The 20046-nt window shown below is 46.2% G+C and overlaps 1 protein-coding gene and 1 pseudogene across 1 annotated transcript in view; one reads left to right on the top strand and one right to left on the bottom strand.

The window, feature by feature from the left end:
• LOC139273755 (zinc finger protein 530-like) overlaps positions 1-20046 on the bottom strand; it is an 84977-nt gene that overhangs the window by 15962 nt on the left and 48969 nt on the right. The gene's annotated exons all lie outside the window — the stretch shown is intronic.
• On the top strand, positions 990-9504 carry LOC139272894 (exosome complex component MTR3-like; annotated as a pseudogene).

Below are 20046 nucleotides of genomic sequence, written 5' to 3'. Positions count from 1 at the left end.
AACAATTTAAGAACATAAAAGCATAAGAACTGGAAGCAGGAGTACGCCATGCAGCACTTCGAGCCTGCTCCGTCACTCAATAACACCATGACCTCAACCTAATCCTCGACCTCAACTCCACTTTTCCACCTGTTCCCCATAATCCCGTGATTCCCCTGGAGTCTATAAATCTATCTATCTTAGCTTTGAATATACTCAATGACTCAACAGCCACAGTCCTTTCAGGTAGAGAATTCCAAAGATTCACAATCCTCTGAGTGAAGAAATTCCTCAACTCGGTCAGAAATGGCCTATCCCTTATCCTGAGACTATGCCCCCTAGTTCTAGACTCTCCGGCCAGGGGAAGTAACCTCTCAGTATCTACCCTGTCAATCCCCCTTATCAATGAGATCCCCTCTCATTCTTCTAAACTCGAGAGAGTATAATCTACTCAATCTCTGTGGTCTCACCAAAGCCCTGTACAATTGTAGTAAGATTTCCTTACTCTTGTACTCCAACCTCCTTGCAATAAAGGCCAATATGCCATTCACCTTCCTAATTGCTTGCTGTATCTGCATGCTAACTTTGAGCGTTTCCTGTACGAGGACACCCAAGCCTCTCTGAACATTTAACATTTTCTCACAATGTAAAATATTTGTTTTTCTGTCCTTCCTAATAAAGTGAATAACCTCACAGTTCCCCACATTATGCTCCATCTGTCTTATTGCCCACTCTCTTAACCTGTCCATATCCCTTTGCAGATGCTTTGTGTTCTCTTCACAGCTTACTGTCCCACCCATCCCTCGACACTGCTCCTGATACCTGGCACCTCTTGAACCACTGCATCAACATTGTGAACAAATGACTGGGTTGAGGCCCATCTTGGGTAAAAACATGAGGACCACTGTGTCTGTAGTGTGCATCATCTACAGTAGCAAGTCACCAAGGCTTCTTCAATCCCTATCACTGAGATATCAAGGACTAGGCACACTGTGTTTAAAAGAAAACTGATGCCGGTGGACACCAAGCGGGTGCGGGGCCTGGACGAATCCCAGTCGCCGCTGCTGTTTGAGAGGGCCGATGTGGGCACCAAGCTGGGGCCTGTACACCCCCGGGCGGACGGGCGAACCGCCGCCGAGCCGAGGCCCGTGTTTGCGCGGGCCGGCCTGGTGAGCCAGGCGGACGGCTGGGTGTACTCCGACTGCGGGCGGAGCAAGGTGCTGTGCACCATGTATGGACCCCGCGAGAACGACAGGAAGGAGGAGCGCCGCATGAACGGGGCAACCCTGGGTTTTGAGTTCAGATTCGCCCCGTTCTCTTGTAGGAAGAGAGCCGCCTGGATCCACGGCAACTGGGGAAAAGAGAACTCGTCGATCATGGAGCAGAGTCTGCCGCCTGCCATTTGCCTTTGTGGATATCTGAACGGAATATATGGAATTAAGGACAGTAAAGTAAACGGGATATATGAAAATGTATAAGCAATGGAAGAATAGCTGGGAGAATGTCAGATTGCAAATAGTGCAACATCAGCATAGCTAACAGTCTGTCTCAAGGTTTCAAGTCACTACTCCTGCCAATGACATCTAATTGTAACATAAAATAAATCTGCAGAATTGCAAGGTCTCAGTTAGTAGTCACACCATTAGATTGAAACATTTAGAGGCAATGCTTGAGCTTTCAAGAAGAACATCTCATACAGATTGACTAATGAGTGGCTGAGTTAGACTGTCAATCCATTTGTATTTTGTTATCTGATTTCAAAACTGTATAACTGTTGACGCTTTACGATGTAACTTCACCTATCCGTAGGGAGTGTGTACGCTCTATCCAGAGAGTATATCTTCTGTCTGATAGGTCTTACTGGCCGGTAATAAAGACTGCTTTGTTCAAAGCACAAGAGGTATTCGACTCAGTAATTTTACTGAACCAGATTGAGGTAAAAGAATCCGGGAATTTACATTTGGTGTCAGAAGTGGGATCTCAACGGACGACTGCCGAAAACTTGCGAATTAAGAGCCAGACTAGCCTTGGACGAGACAAGGGGAAAGTGGCCACTGGAGTGAGTATGATTTCAATACTGCTCCAGTTTCCCCCGGTTTCAAAAGTCTGAGGAAAGTTTAGCCACTCGCTGCTTCTCAGGTAGTGTCTGAACGAGATCCAGGACAATCTGGTGAATACCTTTCAAACTTAGAATAGGGATAGAGATAGGGAAATTGCGCGATGACGCAAACCAAGCGGCGACTTGGAAAGATAGTTAGAGCTAGATAGGGATAGATGATCAATCATGGATCCAAAAAATTAATAGGAAAGAAAAGAGACTCTTGTGAATGTCTGTTTAAATGAGAAATGCTTCTGTGATTTTTACTGTGTAAAAAAAGCTGGGGAGTTGTGGTTTGTTTTATCTCAAACAGAATGAAAGTTTGTTTTAACCCTTCGTAGTGTTGTCCTGTATGTGGGAAGTTTAAGAGTGTGAACCTTATTGAATTACGTATATTCGGATGATAAGTTACGGAGCCAGGAAATGCACAAAGGATAGGTTTGTTAAAAAAAAAGAAAAAATTACATGGTCCCGGTGGTTAAAAAAAAAAGAAAAACTTGTTGAAAGAAAACATTCAGAGAAGGCACAGCAAAACAACTGAGATGGATTCAAAAGGATTTAAAAAAAAAAATTATATTAAATAACACGACCTTGAGGCTGGAACAATTGAGATAACGAAAAGCAGTTCACAGCCTACGTGCCAGACTTCTCTCTAGTTATACAAAAAAAAGTAACGTACTAAATAGGTGCTAAAAAAAATGTTCTGAGATTTTAAATTATGAAAAAAATTCCACTGCAGTAAAAAAAATAAATCACTCCTGTCCAGTTGGCAGAAAAACTCCATTAAATTAGGGCTTTCATTGACTGATTGAATTTAAACTGCGCAGTAACGCGAAAGGATAGGGAAATTTGGAGACTGAAAGAAATTAATTGAGGCTCATAAGAAATCAAAATTAGAAAATTAGGCTCACAGGGAATAAAATGGGGAATTAAATAGAGGATAGGTGTTCAATTCAGGTACGACGTCGACCTTGTATATCACTTGGCCCGTCTAGGCTCTGATTGAATTAAAAAACCCGCAGCAACTCGGAAGGTAGGGCCGACGCGAACGCGCAGCGGCGCAGACGCGCAAACGACGCGAACGCGCAGCGACACTAACGCGTAGTGACGCAAACGCGCAGTGACGTAGACACGCAGTGACGCCGACGCGTAGTGACGCAGAGGCGCAGCAACGCGTATCGCGAAAGTCAGTGCTAATGTCAGTAAGTCTTTGTAAGTCTTAAGTGTTTAGAGTTTTAAGTATTGAAATCACGCGGCGACGCGGGTAAGTGTTAGAAGTCTTTGTCTATTTTGTATTGAAATCGTGCGGCGACGTGAACCGCGCGGCGACGCGGGTAAGTATTAGAAGTCCTTGTTTATCTTTTAAAATTTTAAGTATCTTAACTCGCGCGGCGACGTGAGCCACGGGTCGACGCGGATTGCGTGGCGACGTGAACTGCGAGGCAATGCGGATTGCGCGGCGACGTGAACTGCGGGGCGACGTGGGAGTTTTAAGTATCGCGCGGCGACGTGAACGGCGTGGCGACGCGGGTAAGTGTTAGCATTAGTAAAGTTTGTTTATTTGGAGTTAGTTAAAGTCAGTGTTAGTTTCTGTAAAGTCTGTGTCTATTTTTAAGTTTGTTTAAATTGCACGACGACACGAACACGTAACGACACGGTAATACGAGGGGCAGCGTGAAAATGGGTAATCAGTTGGATAAAACAACGGATGCGGATAGTCCGCTACAAAAGCTATGTGAGGATTTCCCTGAAAGAGCTGATGACTTTAGAAAATTATCAGGAGCCCTGAATAAATTATTAGGGGATGACCAGTGGCCTCTAGGTGGCACTAGAAGCGTAGCGGTAGCAAAAAAAGCACAGGGATTAATTTGGAGAAGGGGACGAGGAAAAGGGGATAAAAATTTAATTGCAACCTGGCGACATTATTGTCAGAAATTAAAAGATGCATCACTTCTGTCAAGTTGGCAAACAAATGCTATTAAATTAGGACTTTCATTGACAGAGGGAACACATGTTAAAACTGTAGATGTCATAAAGAAAGAATGTGCGCACAAAAAAAAAACTTGCTAAGAGATCCTCTGGGACCTCTGAGAAAGGTATTGATCAACTACGAGTTAAAATGGCTGGCATTGTGTTAACCGAGGCTGATGATGAAATTGATGAGTGGCCACTGACTCAGCGCCCAACGGCGCCTCCCGCACCCCCTGGCCTCTTGCTCCAGTCCTCTTCCCAACACCCTCCACCTAACACTCCGGTAAAAAGAGGAGTTAAAAATAACCCCATACCACCAAAGCAACAAACCCGAACTGACTCCTCATCCTCTGATAGCGATTCGGATCCCCAGTTTACAAGCAATATAGCCGAAAGGACCAGATCTCACACTCGAAAGGGCAGAACTATATCTCGACATCACAAACAGTCCCGTAAATCTTCTAGTCAATCTACCAGTCCAAGTTGTGAAAGACATAGCAAACACCCCCGCCGATCGAGACGCAGAACTGTCAAGCAGTCAGACAGCTCTGAAACATCCTCCGGCCTAGAAATGATTTCCAAGATCCCAAAGTCCCGACACCAATTCCCTGTCAGACCAATGAAAACCCTGATGCACAACAAGCTGCAGACCACCTCTCTATAGATGTCTGTGATCTTCAAACAACTATTTGATTGCTCACACTATCCGGACAGATGGAGAGGACAGTTAGATATTATTGGCAGGAAAAGAAAGGGGAGGGGGGAGGTGCGCCCCCAACCCGGGTCAAGACTGAATACATGACTAGAAAGGAAGAGCCATCTCGGGAGGAAGGATCAATAGAACCGTAGTGTTGCATACAGGATTGGATGGATAAGCAAGGATACGGTTATACTAAACAACCAAACGGGCCGAGCCCTGCTAATAAACCTCCCTATTGTCCCCGGCATGATATGGGAAGAGGCCGGAACTGGGTAAGAGGAATTGATTGTTTTAATTGTGGGCAGGAAGGACATTGGAATAAAAATTGCCCCTACTGTCAGCATGGAAAAGGAAGAGGAGGAAGAGGAGGGGGGCAAGGGGGGAGAGGAGGATCTTACACTAACTTCTCCCAGAAACAACCCCTTTGGTCAATTGTCCCCCGATTGACTACGCAGCTTGATTGTGCAGGGATCCTCCCCGGACGACGAACCCATTCTGAATGAGTGGCAACCCTTTTTGATAGATACGGGAGCCTTCATGTCTTCTGTACAATCAAAGCTTAAACTCCCTGTCTCTACTGAAACACAGGAACTTTCAGGATTCTTGGGACAAATCTCGACATTCCCGGTGTCAGAACTAGTTAAGTGGGTTACCAAGAAGAATTGGTAGAACATCGATTTGTCATCACTACCAATCTGGACTGTAACTTGATGGCTAGAGACCTCCTTTGCAAATTCCAGTTGCATTTGGAGTGTGGAGATGATGGGATTATTGTAAAACAGGAAACCCTTAAGCGGCAGTATTATACCACTAGAACCCCTCAGTGGTGATCTCTGGACCTGCCGTAGGCACCCTATCACGTGACCCTAGCATATGATCCCAGTGGAAAGAATCAGGACCTGCAGAACTTTTATCAGGATCATGAAGGGGAAGTGAAGGGAATTCTATTAAGGGCTAGAGTGACTGGACTGGAAAGAGGCAGATTTTGTGGAAGTGGATAAGAATCTGTGGAAACAGCCCCTAACAATGGCACCGCATATTGCTCGTGAAGTATTAGCCCCTCACCATGCTAAAGATTTGGGAGTTATGGTACGCAAGGCCATAGATGAGGCTGACCCTACCAGCCGGGATGTGCAAATTGTAAAACATGGCCGAACAGTCCAATTTCATGGGGACCCCGAGAAGGTCTTAAGGACTCTACAGCATCATACTGGCTCGGACATACCTGACTATGTGGATCCTCATGTGTGGGCAGAGGACCCCTCCCAAGTGGGTTATACTCCCATTGATCCGATTGAGATCCCAGTGCAGGGCAATCACAGGCAATCCTAAACTGACCTTTTGGCACTGTACTGCAATTAATCTGGCCTGTTTTCTTACTGAGCCACCCCAAGATGAGGAAGAACCCAGTCATGATTGCTTATCTTTAATTTAAGAGGCCACATCAGTCAGGGAAGATTTAGTTGATGTACCAATGGAAGATCCAGACTGTATTCTTACTGAGCCAACCCAAGATGAGGAAGAACCCAGTCATGATTGTTTATGTATGTTGACGGAAGTACTTCTATTAATCCAGAAGAATCTCAGGATACGCCATAGTAAACCAGGAGAATCAGGTCTTGGAATCTGCCGCTTTTGAAACCGCCTATTCTGCTCAACAAGCTGAACTATTCGCCCTCACCCGAGCCTGTATCTTGGCCAAAGATCTCAAAGTCAATATCTATACCGACTCTAGGTATGCCTTTGGGGTGGCCCATGATTTCGGACAATTATGGAAAAATAGGGGATTCCTAACCTCACAGGGGAATGAGATATCTCATAAACAGCTAGTATCTGATTTGTTGCAAGCCCTCATGTTCCCCAAACACATTGCCATTGTCAAATGTACCGCCCATACTACCGGAAATTCTCTGGTTGATATAGGGAATCGTTGTCCTGACCAAGAGGCCAAACAGGCCTCTCGTGACCAACAGATGGTAGTGCCCAAAATTATGAGTCAGACTAAAAATCCTGCGAAGGATAAGTTAGCCTCGGAAAAACCAATGCCAACCATCCAAGATGTTATAAAAGCACAGGAGGACGCTCCTAAAAAAGATAAACTGTTGTGGAAATATTATGCATGTACTTATGACAATGTTTCTAAACTCTGGACCACTCCCGCGGAACAGACTTGCATGTCTGACAAGTTGGCTCTATGAGTTATTGAATATATGCATTTTGCTACTCATTGTGGAGCAAGGACCACGAGTGACACACTTTTGGCTACTTGGGGGCACCCTAGACTCCAGGCGCTCACCCAGAACATCAGTAGTCGTTGCCTGGTTGGCCAGCAACATAATCCAGGGAAGGGAGTCCCCTGTGATTGGGGTAAACAGCCCCTATCCGAAGGTCCCTTTGAGACATTTCAGTTGGACTACATTGAGTTGCAAAAAGTTCAGTGTTACAAATATGTGTTAGTAATAGTAGATGTGTTTAGCCGATGGATTGAAGCCTACCCTAACCTGGACAATAAGACTCAGACTGTTGTTAAGGTGTTAATGAGGGAAATTGTTCCTAGATATGAGATCTCAGCTAGACTGATGACCACCTATGTTCTTTCTCTGACTCAGGCTCTGCGACTAGTTCACAACCAGGTTCAAGATGCTCACCTCGACCTCCCAGTTTTACCCGAATTGTCCCTCGTGGCACCAGGGAAGTATGGATTCGGAAGGGATTAGAGCCACAATGGGAGGGGCCTTTTTAGGTGTCACTCACTACCCCCACTGCAGCCAAGGTTGAGGGGAAAAGTGCCTGGGTTCACCTGCACCACTGCAAGCTCATCACCATTTAAACAAATTTTGCTGGTTAGTCTAATTCCTGTTTCTGTTCCAGATCTCCTCTTCCCCATAGCTGAACAAGGCAGTTGAAGGAGGATCAGTTTGAACTTTTACCCGTAAGACAGCCAAATACACTGACGGAGACCTGAAGAAGGGAAACGGGAAAACAGAACTCTTTTTATCAGCTAAATAATTGGACTATTTATAAGATGAGACTGTGTCTGTATGCCACTGTCTGAATAATAGTGTTGATATATGACAGTTTTGGCGCACGGGAAGGAAGACAAAGGCGAGAGCTCCATGTAAACACCTTTTTGTATATATCTTACGTTTATGCGGAAAAAGGGCACTTCACTAGATGCTGGGTGTGTTCACATATCCCTATACATTCCAAAGGGGGAATTCCTTTGCGCACCGTTCCACTGACCCTAACTGAGACTGTTAGATGGATTCAAAGAAACGATATTGGAACAGGTAGCTAATCGCACTGCTGAGGCTCTGGAGGGCATCACAGCTGAAATGGTAGCGATAAGGACCGTAGCATTACAAAACCGAATGGCCCTCGATTACCTGTTAGCTGAGAAAGGGGGAACGTGTGCCCTGATAGGATCTGAATGTTGCACTTACATTCCTGATAGTTCAGAAAACATAACCCACCTTGCCGATCACATAAGGAGGGAGGTGAAGAAGTTATCCACACCAGCAAAAGAACTTAGCAGGTTTGATTGGTTTCTGGGTGGATCTTGGAGATCCTATCTAATACATGGGGCAATTGTTCTCATCGTAATAATAATTACCTGCTGTTTGATTGTTGGTTGCCTTAACCTCTGCTGTAAAGTAATGATGACAAGGTTAGCAGACCCTCTTGTGGTCAAGGGTTCCCGGGTTATGATCCAACAAACTAGAGAACTACTCAACAATGCAATACTCCTAGAATGATCCTAAATGTTATCATAGAATGATAAAAGGAGGGATGTGGATATCTGAACGGAATATATGGAATTAAGGACAGTAAAGTAAACGGAATATATGAAAATGTATAAGCCATGGAAGAATAGCTGGGAGAATGTCAGATTACAAATAGTGCAACATCAGCATAGCTAACAGTCTGTCTCAAGGTTTCAAGTCACTACTCCTGCCAATGACATCTAATTGTAACATAAAATAAATCTGCAGAATTGCAAGGTCTCAGTTAGTAGTCACACCATTAGATTGAAACATTTAGAGGCAATGCTTGAGCTTTCAAGAAGAACATCTCATATAGATTGACTAATGAGTGGCTGAGTTAGACTGTCAATCCATTTGTTATCTGATTTCAAAACTGTATAACTGTTGACGCTTTACGATGTAACTTCACCTATCCGTAGGGAGTGTGTACGCTCTATCCAGAGAGTATATCTTCTGTCTGATAGGTCTTACTAGCCGGTAATAAAGACTGCTTTGTTCAAAGCACAAGAGGTATTCAACTCAGTAATTTTACTGAACCAGATTGAGGTAAAAGAATCCGGGAATTTACATTTTCACAGGTACTCCAGGTCCCAGATTGAGGTGTACGTGATGGTCCTGGAGAACGATGGCTCCACCCTAGCAGCCGAGGCTGACCTGCACCTCCATGGTGGTGGGCTGCTCCTTGTTTGACGTGGTGGTGGGCTGCTCCTTGAGGCAGTGCGGGGAAGTCCCCGTCCTGGACCCGACTGCAGCCGAGGAGTACAGCGCAGCCAGCACCCAGGGGTTGGATAACGGCAGCTTGACTGTGGTACTGCTGCCCACCCTCAATCGGATCTCGGGACTGGTGTCGAAGGGAGAGTGGGAGGAGGAGACGTCAGTGGAAGCGATCAAGGCTTATATTGAGGGTTGTCAGAAGCTTTACTCTGTTGGTCCAGCAGTGCCTAACCAGATAAATTAAGAGGAAACTCCCACAGCTTGTCAGTAAGGCTTAGATGAACTCTTATTCGTGGATGTTTCAGTAAATACTTTTCTAAAAAAAAAGCTGATTTATTTGACATTTATATAGATGATCAAACTATAGCCAAGTTACAGGGTTACTAACATTGACAGAAACAAATCGCAACTTCCAGAATGAACATAGTTCTGTCTTGGGTGTAATTAACAGCAGAATCCAACCCCTGCCATCAGTTGTGAACGTGTTGGTGTCTCAGGAGGTCGGATAACAGAGTGAATCCCTTCCCACACACGGAGCAAGGAAACGGCCTCTCCCCAATGTGAACTTGCTTATTGTGTACCAGCAGGTGGGATGAGTGAGTGAACCTCTTCCCACATTTGGAGTAAGTGAACGGCCTCTCCCCAGTGTGAACTTGCTGGTGTCTCAGGAGCTCGGATGACCGAGTGAATCTGTTCCCACATTTGGAGCAATTGAATGGCCTCTCACCAGTGAGAATGCACTGGTGTTTCTGGAGACAGAGTAACAGAGCGAATCTCTTCCCACAGACAGAACAGCTGAATGGCCTCTCTCCAGTGTGAACTCGCTGGTGTATCAGAAGGGTGGATGACAGAGCAAATCCCTTCCCACATTCGGAGCAAGTGAACGGCCTCTCTTCAGTGTGAACTACCTTGTTGTGTGCCAACAGACCGAATGATTGAGTGAATCCTTTTCCACACACAGAGCACTTGAACGGCCTCTCCCCAGTGTGAACTCGCTGGTGTTTCTGGAGACTGGCTAGCAGAGTGAATCCCTTCCCATAGACAGAGCAGGTGAACGTTCTCTCCCCAGTGTGAACTCGTTTGTGGTTCAGCAAGTTGGATGACCGAGTGAATTCCTTCTCACACTCAGAGCAAGTGAACGGCCTCTCCTCAGGGTGAACTACCTTGTTGTGTGCCAACAGGCCGGATGACTGAGTGAATCCCTTTCCACACACAGAGCCGGTGAACAGCCTCTCCCCAGTGTGGATTCGCTGGTGTTTCTGGAGACCGGCTAGCAGAGTGAATCCCTTTCCACAGTCAGAGCAGGTGAACGGCCTCTCCCCAGTGTGAACTCGTTTGTGTGTCAGCAGGTTGGATAACTGAGAAAATCCCTTCTCACACACAGAACAGGTGAACGACCTCGCCCTAGTGTGAATTAGCTGGTGTCTCCGAAGGTTGGATGAATGAGTAAATCCCTTCCCACACACGGGGCAGGTGAACCTCCTCTCCCCGGTGTGAAATCGTCGATGAGTTTCCAGCTCAGACGGTGATCTGAGTCCCTTCCTACATCCCCACATTTCCATGGTTTCTCCGTGGTGCGGGTATCCTTGTGACTTTCCATGTTTGGAAGATCAGTTGAAGCCTCGTCCACACACAGAACACGTGTACAGTTTCTCCCCACTGTGAATGGTGCAATGTGTTTTCAGGCTGTGTAACTGGTTAAAACTCTTTCCAGTCAGTGCACTGGAACACTCTCACTTGGGTGTGTTTGTCTTGGTGCTTTTCCAGTCACACTGACGTTTGAAATCCTTTCCCACAGACAGAACAGACAAACATTTCTCCTTCCACAGTCAAAGGTTGATGATATTCAGGTCCTGATGAATCGAGTGACTCTGTCAGATCTTGATGTGCTATTTGGTTTGAGTTTCCCATCTGAAAATCCTCCCATTCTAATACACTGTAAAAGGAGTTTACAAAAGTCATCACTGTACGTACAGGATAGAAATTCAGAACAGACAATTCTAGTTTCTATACAACGTTCCTTCACATACCCAGGATCATTTAACCCAGTCTGTTAATTGCTTTCAGCTATTGGATTTAACATGTGTTCCACAGCATCTCTCTCACCTTCGATGTGTGAATAAAGCATCACGTCTGCAAACCTAGTTTTAAATTTACTCAGCAAATGTATTCAACAGAAGATGAACAAATAAACAGATCATGGCCTAATAATACAGCTCTATATTCACAGGTGGAAGTCTGTTACCTAACTCCTCACGTGAACAAAATAAGGATCCCAAATGTAAGAGTCCCTCGAATCCTTTGTTAAAACATTTAAAATCTTGCCCAGTTACTCCCTTGTTACAGATTTTCCCCTTCCTGTGGGAGTTGAAATTTGTCAAAAACTACCAATTAGAAATTTCTAACCGATTTTTTTGCTTTCAGAGTTTCAAGCTGACCAGATCCTTCTCTCAGAGAATCTCCAAAGAGACTATTTGATTTAAACAGAGCTCTCCCCTCCTTTAAATCCAGGATTAGAGTTACCGGGAATTTGAATACCTGACCACATAAATTTAAAAGGGCCTGTCAGTGAATTATTCCTCTCTCCAGCCTGTAACCAAAGAAACTTGTAACACCAAGGCTGAAATTCCACTTCCGTGCGATGGATTCCAAACCTGGGACTGCACATGGGGATTCTAATCCTGGGACTGTACAAGGGGATTCTAACCCTGAGACTGTACATGGGGATTCTAATCCTGGGACTGTACATGGGGATTCTAACCCTGGGACTGTACATGGGGATTCTAACCCTGTGACTGTATGTGGGGATTCTAACCCTGCGATTGTACATGGGGATTCTAACCCTGGGGCTGTACTTGGGGATTCTAACCCTGGGACTGTACATGGGGATTCTAACCCTGGGACTGTACATGGGGATTCTAACCCTGGGACTGTACATGGGGATTCTAACCCTGGGACTGTACATAGGGATTTCAACCCTTGGACTGTACATGGGGATTCTAACCCTTGGACTGTACATGGGGATTCTAACCCTGGGACTGAACATGGGGATTCTAACCCTGGGACTGTACATGTGGAATCTAACCCTGGGACTGTACATAGGGATTCTCACCCTGGGACTATACATGGGGAATCTAACCCTGGGACTGTAGAAGGGGGCCCAGCTCTGGGGCTCTTCTGTTAGAATTGTGTGGGATGTAAACCATAAGCTCGGCACTTACCAACGCCTTCAGGAGAGATGGTGAGAAATCCAATGGTGGAGAGTGAGAATAAAATAAATGAGTCAAAGATTTTCACTCCCGGACTGGGATCCGGTTGGGAACACACAGTAGCCCCGCACACTCTATTCCTCTGCCAAGATGGTTGCGCATGCGTTGTTACGCCATGAAGCGAGCAGGCTGCACTCTGAATCTTCCCACCTTCCTGCACAAAGATGGCGGTGAATCCGGGCCTATTACCGGGAGAAAAATCCGTCGCTGCAAACGCGGGAGTTTCGGGTTATTACTCGGGGTTTGCGGTCTACACCAGATGTTTATGAAGCCTCCCCGCACACTTGCCGATCGATGAGTCCCCTGCGCCCCGCTGATTCTCACCCGGTGCAGAGTCCGGCTCCAGCCTGAGCTCATCTTGGCGTCCGTGCATCTCCAGTACTCGCACTGCGCATGCTCAGCTCACACTGCCCGGGAGATTGACGGCAGCTCCGGACCAATAGGAAGAGCAGGGGTGGGGCTGGAGAACTGAGCGGTTGCTGGTCCTCCAACCAATCGAAGTGTTTGAGGGGCAGGGTTTTCTGCGTCGAGTGCCCGGGGCTGAGCCAGGATCTCCCTCATTGGCTGAAACTCTGCATCATTTTTAAAGCGGATTTATTTCAAACTCCAGGAGAATCTCTGTGGTGTGGAGCAAACATTGCAACATCTGTTAGTGAAATGGATTCATTCAGGACAGCAGGGATTATCTGAGAAAATTACATAGTGCAGTGAGAAAGGAAATGCAGGGGATGTTGTGCAGATGGATTGTCAAAAGGTGTTTGATAAGGTGCCGGACAGAAGGCTCAGATTATTCAAGGGAATGGGACACCGTCGAGAGGAAGTTGGCCAAATGGCAGAAAACAGAGAGTAGTGGTTGATGGAGGTTCTTCAGACTGGAGGGATGTACTGTTATCTGCAAAACTGGATATACAACTCAGTTTCTTCATCCAAGCCAATATCATCATCATCATAGGCAGTCCCTCAGAATCGAGGAAGACTTACAATGAGTCCTTAGGTGGCTGAACAGTCCAATACAAGAGCCACAGTCCCTGTGGGACAGATAGTTGTTGAGGGTAAGAGAGGGTGCGACAGGTTTGCCACACGCTTTTTCCACTGCCTGCGCACTCCCGGTTGCAATTCCTCCACTTAGGGCGGTCTTTGGCCAGCGACTCCCAGGCGTTGGTGAGATATTGCATTTATCAGGGAGGCTTTGAGGGTTTCCTTGAAACATTTCCTCTGCCCACCTTTGGCTCGTTTGCCATGATGGAATTCCGAGTAGAGCCAATAATAAATATGGTGAAAGGTTGAGGACCCAGAACAGATCCTTGGGGGTCACCACTTGTCACATCCAGCCAATTTGAGTGGGTACCTTTCATCCCCACTCTCTGCCCCTACCTCCTGATCAATTCCCTCCATGTCAAAAGGTTGTCTCCAATCCCAAGCGCTCTCCCTTTCATCAACATGATTGACACTCCCTTATCTACTTTATTAATGACTCAAAATCATAGAATTATACAGCACAGAAGGAAGCTATTCAGCCCATTGAGTCTGTGCCGGCTCTGTGAAAAGCTGTTCAATTAGTCCCGCTTTGGTATGTGGGCCACAAGATCAAACTCTCCATATGAGACCAAAATGGGACCATGGCTAACTGTGAAGATGAATGTAATTTGTTCAGTGTGACGTAACTGGTGAAATTTGACCCTGAGAAATGTGAGAAATTACATTTTGTAGGGAAAAAATGGTAGGAAAAGCATTAATTAGCAGGTTCGAGAGTCCAGTGTCAGCAACTTTAATATCTTAAGAAATACAAGAAGAAAGAGAATATGAGCAGATTCTTTGTCCTCTGCTGTACCTTATATTGATCCATCAATCAGAGTAAACATGTAAGTCCCACATGTCCACAGTAACTGAAACGAGGTCAGCACGCTGGATGGAACCTCAGGCACCCTGAGCTTGATCTCCGGTGTCTCCCAAATTCCCCCTTACATCAGTCTGCCTTCACTTTTATACCCTGCAGTGATCCACCTCTTACACTGGACTCTTCATATCTTCTCTGTTGGGTTTTGGCAGGAAGCAAAGAAAAGACAGCTGGAACTTCTCTAATCTGTGATTTACAAGGACACATTCCCTGGTTCCCAGCAGAACCTTACAAGAATTCATGTACATAAATTTTCATAAGTGGGAGAACAAGTTGATCAAATTGTTTAAAAAAAATGTATCCTATGTTGGATAAACTGGGTGTTGAGCACAAATGATTGGTTAGACTGTGATACGTCCTTACTATACAGTATAAATGCACGCGAGGCCCATGCTTGAGAGAAGGTCAGTCTGTGACCTGTCCTTTATTCCTTAGCACTTAAGTGATGGAAGTGGGTAGAGCTTCCCCTTTTATACCTGAAGGTCCAGGTTAGGAGTGTCTCCCACAAGTTCACCACCTAGTGGTCATTGTTCTCACAGTGTACAACTTAGGTCAGATTATACATGGGTTACTATGCTGGTTGAATACATGACATCACCTCCCCCCCAAAGTCTTATTGGGATCACAGGTTGAGTCTCTCTGGTGGTTTACGCTCTCTTGTAGAGTGCCTGAGTTGGGGCTCCGGTTGTTGGGTGCTAGCCTGAGTGTCTGCTGTTTGCAGTGCCTCAGGCCTATCCGGACTGCCCACAGTGACAGGGCTCTCCTCCCTTTGGTTCCGGTGTTCGGTCACCTGTGGTGGAGTGAACTCTATATTGTGTTCTTCCTCTGCTTCTTCTATGGGGTTGCTGAAACTCCTTTTTCTTTGATCCACATGTTTGCGGCAAATTTGTCCATTGGTAAGTTTAACTACCAGAATCCTATTTCCCTCTTTGACAATCACAGTGCCTGCGAGCCATTTGGGCCCTGCAGCGTAGTTGAGGACAAAAACAGGGTCATTTACATCAATACATCACGCCCTCACATTCCTGTCATGATAGTCATATTGTGACTGGCGCCTGCTCTCGACACTTTCTTTCATGGTGGGGTGTATAAGGGATAACCAGGTTTTGAGCGTCCTTTTCATTAGCAGCTCTGCGGGTGGAACCCCTGTGAGCGCGTGTGGTCAGGATCTGTAGTCCAACAGGAAGCGTGATAAGTGGCTTTGTAGGGAACCCCCTTGGATTCTGAGCATCCCCTATTTAATTATCTGCACTGCTCATTCTGCCTGGCCATTTGAGGCCGGCTTGAATGGTGCCGTTTTGACATGGTTAATTCCATTGCCTGCCATGAAGTCCTGGAAATCAGTGCTTGTGAAGCACGGGCCATTGTCACTGACCAAGATGTCCAGTAGACTGTGGGCGGCAAACATTGCCTATAGACTTTCTACCGTGGCAGAGGATGTGCTTGAATTTAAAATGTCACACTTGATCCAATTGGAGTAGGCGTCTACTACAACCAAAAACATTTTTCCCATGAAAGGACCTGCGTAGTCCACACGGATGCGTGACCAAGGCTTGGCGGGCCATGGCCAGGGGCTAAGGGGGGCTTCCCTGGACGCATTGCCCAATTGGGCACACGTGTTGCACCTGCGAACACAAAGTTCCAGATCTGCGTCTATCCCTGGCCACCAAACGTGTGACCTGGCAATTGCCTTCATCATGACAATGCCCGGGTTCTCATTGTGCAGTTCTCTGATGAACACCTCTCTGCCCATCTGGGGCATGACTACGCGGTTTCCCCACAGTAGGCAATCAGCCTGATCGAGAGTTCCTCCCTGCGCCTGTGAAATGGTTTAAATTCCTCAGGGCATGCCCTGTACGAGGCTGCCCAGTCCCCATTCAGGATACATTTCTTGACTAGAGACAATAGCGGGTCTCTATTTGTCCAGACTGTAATCTGACGGGCTGTCATGGGTGAGCCTTCGCTTCCGAAAGCTTCAACTGCCATGACCATCTCAGCAGCATGCTCGGTAGCCCCCTCAGTGGTAGCTATTGGGAGCCTGCTGAGTGCATCGGCACAGTTTTCGGTGCCCAGTCTGTGCTGAATTGTATAGTTATAGGCGGCTAAAGTGAGTGCCCACCTCTGTATGCAGGCTGATGTATTTGCATTTATGGCATTGTTGTCGGCCAAAAGGGACGTTAGGGGTTTGTGATCTGTCTCCAGCTCAAATTTCCTGCCAAACAGGTACTGGTGCATTTTCTTTACCGCATATACACATGCGAGTGCCTCCTTTTCTACCATCCCTTAACCCCTTTCTGCCTGGGACAGACTTCTGGAGGCATAAGCTACCGGCTGTAACTGACCCTTGGCATTGACATGCTGCAACACACACCCGAAAGCATAGGACGACGCATCGCATGTTAACACAAGTTTCTTACATGGGTCATATAACGTTAACAGATTGTTGGAACATAACAAATTGCATGCTCTATTAAAAGCCCTTTCCTGGCTGTCCCCCCAGACCCATTCGCGACATTTGCATAGGAGCACATGCAGCAGCTCTAGCAGCGTGCTCAATTTGGGAAGAAAGTTACCAAAATAGTTCAGGAGCCCCAGGAATGAACGCAGCTCCATCGTGTTTCAGGGTCTGGGTGCTCTCTGGATCGCTTCTGTCTTGGATGCAGTAGGGCTGATCCCGTCTGCTGCTACCCTCATTCCCAGGAATTCTACCTCTGGAGCTAGGAAGATGCACTTCGCCTTTTTCAGTCGCAGCCCTACCCGGTCCAGTCTGCATAGCACCTCCTCCAGGTTGTGGAGGTGTTCTTCAGTATGGGGTGGAGGTGATGTCATGTATTCAACCAGCATTGTAACCCGTGATGAGATGTCGTCCTGAAAAACCACTGTCCCTGGAATCGACTTGAGGAGGCTTTCCATATTTCATTGGAAGATCGCGGCGGCCGAGCGAAACCTGAACAGACATCTGTTGTACTCAAACAACCCCTTGTGTGTCGTGATGGTGGTCAGCTTCTTCGACTCACTCACCAGCTCCTGGGTCATGTAAGCTGAGGTCAGGTCCAATTTTGAAAAAAGTTTGCCACTGGATAGCGTCGCAAAGAGGTCCTCCGCTCTCGGTAGTGGGTACTGGTCTTGGAGTGACACCTGATTGATGGTGGCCTTGCAATCACCACATATCCTGACCGATCCATCCGCCTTGAGCAATGGCACAATCGGGCTCGCCCAGTCACTGAATTCAACTGGCGAGATGATGCCTTCCCTCAGCAGGTGGTCCAATTCACCTTCTATCTTTTCCCGCATCACGTATGGCACTGCTCTGGCATTGTGGTGTACTGGCCTGGCATCCGGGTTTATGTGAATCACTACTTTGGCCCCCATGAAAGTGCCAATGCCGGGTTGAAATAATGAGTCAAATTTGTCCAGGATCTGTGAGCATGATACTCACTCCACAGACGAAATTGCATTGACATCGCCCCATTTTCAGTTTATGACAGCAAGCCAACTCCTCCCCAGTAGTGCGGGACCATCCCCCACGACAACCCAGAGTGGCAATGTTCTCTGAATCTTTGTGGGTCATGACTACCGTGGTGCTGTCTAGCACCGGAATGATCTCCTTTGTGTATGTCTGTAGCTGCGCATCAATCGGCAATAATTTTGGCCTCCTGTCTTTGGACACCCACAACTCTTCAAACTGTTTGATACCCATCAGCGACTGGCTGGCCCCCGTGTCTAGCTCCATCGATACTGGGATGCCATTGAGGAGCACTTTCATCATTATCGGTGGCGTCCTGGTGTATGAACTGTATACGTGCTCCACATGAACTCGCTGAACTTCAGCTTCCAGCGATATCCCCCAGTCTACTCAATCTATCATCATAAGGTAACCCCCTCACCTCCAGAATCAGCCCAGTGAATCGTCTCTGTACCCCCTCCAAAGCTAGTATATCCTTCCTGAAGTAAGGTGACCAAAACTGCATGCAGTACTCCAGGTGCTTCCTCACCATTACCCTGTACAGTTGCAGCAGGACCTCCCTGCTTTTGCACTCCATCCCTCTCGCAATGAAGGCCAAAATTCCATTCGCCTGCCTGATTACCTGCTGCATCTGCAAACTAACTTTTTGGGATTCATGCACAAGGACCCCCAGGTCCCTCTGCACCGCAGCATGTTGTAATTTCTCCCCATTCAAATAATATTCCCTTTTACTGTTTTTTTCTCCAAGGTGGATGACCTCACACTTTCCGACATTGTATTCCATCTGCCAAACCTTAGCCCATTCGCTTAACCTATCTAAATCTCTTTTCAATCTCTCTGTGTCCTCTACACAACCCGCTTTCCCACTAATCTTTGGGTCATCTGCAAATTTTGTTACACTACACTCTGTCCCCTCCTCCACGTCATCTATGTATATTGTAAACAGTTGTGGTCCCAGCATCGATCCCTGTGGCACACCACTAACCACCAATTTCCAACCCGAAAAGGACCCATTTATCCCGACTCTCTGCTTTCTGTTAGCCAGTCAATTCTCGATCCATGCTAATACATTTCCTCTGACTCCGCGTACCTTTATCTTCTGCAGTAACCTTTTGGGTGGCACCTTATCGAATGCCTTTTGGAAATCTAAATACACCACATCCATCTGTACACCTCTATCCACCATGCTCGTTATATCCTCAAAGAATTCCAGTAAATTAGTTAAACATGATTTCCCCTTCATGAATCCATGTTGCGTCTGATTGATTGCACTATTCCTATCTAGATGTCCCGCTATTTCTTCCTTAATGATAGTTTCAAGCATTTTCCCACTACAGCTGTTAAACTAACTGGCCTATAGTTACCTGCCTTTTGTCTGCCCCCTTTTTTAAACAGTGGTGTTACATTAGCTGCTTTCCAATCGGCTGGTACATGCTCAGAGTCCAGAAATTTTGGTAGATTATAATGAATGCATCTGCTATAACTTCCGCCATCTCTTTTAATACCCTGGGATGCATTTCATCAGGACCAGGGAACTTGTCTACCTTGAGTCCCATGAGCCTGTCCAGCACGACCCCCCTAGTGATAGTGATTATCTCAAGGTTCTCCCTTCCCACATTCCTGTGACCAGCAATTTTTGGCATGGTTTTTGTGTCTTCCACTGTGAAGACCGAAGCAAAATAATTGTTTAAGGTCTCAGCCATTTCCACATTTCCCATTATTAAATCCCCCTTCTCATCTTCTATGGGACCAACATTTACTTTAGTCACTCTTTTCCGTTTTATATATCGGTAAAAGCTTTTACTATCTGTTATTATGTTTTGCGCAATTTTACTTTCGTAATCTATCTTTCCTTTCTTTATTGCTTTCTTAGTCATTCTTTGCTGTCGTTTAAAATTTTCCCAATCTTCTAGTTTCCCACTAACCTTGGCCACCTTATACGCATTGGTTTTTAATTTGATACTCTCCTTTATTTCCTTGGTTATCCATGGTAGTTGATCCTTCTCTTACCGCCCTTTTTTTTCACTGGAATATATTTTTGTTGAGCACTATGAAAGAGCTCCTTAAAAATCTTCCACTGTTCCTCAATTGTGCCACTGTTTAGTCTGTGTTTCCAGTCTACTTTAGCCAACTCTGTCCTCATCCCACTGTAGTCCGCTTTGTTTAAGCATAGTACACTCGTTTGAGA

Source organism: Pristiophorus japonicus, chromosome 9 (genome assembly GCF_044704955.1).
Source record: "Pristiophorus japonicus isolate sPriJap1 chromosome 9, sPriJap1.hap1, whole genome shotgun sequence".
NCBI classification, from domain to species: Eukaryota; Metazoa; Chordata; class Chondrichthyes; family Pristiophoridae; genus Pristiophorus; species Pristiophorus japonicus.
This window is presented reverse-complemented; position numbering and strand designations above follow the sequence as displayed.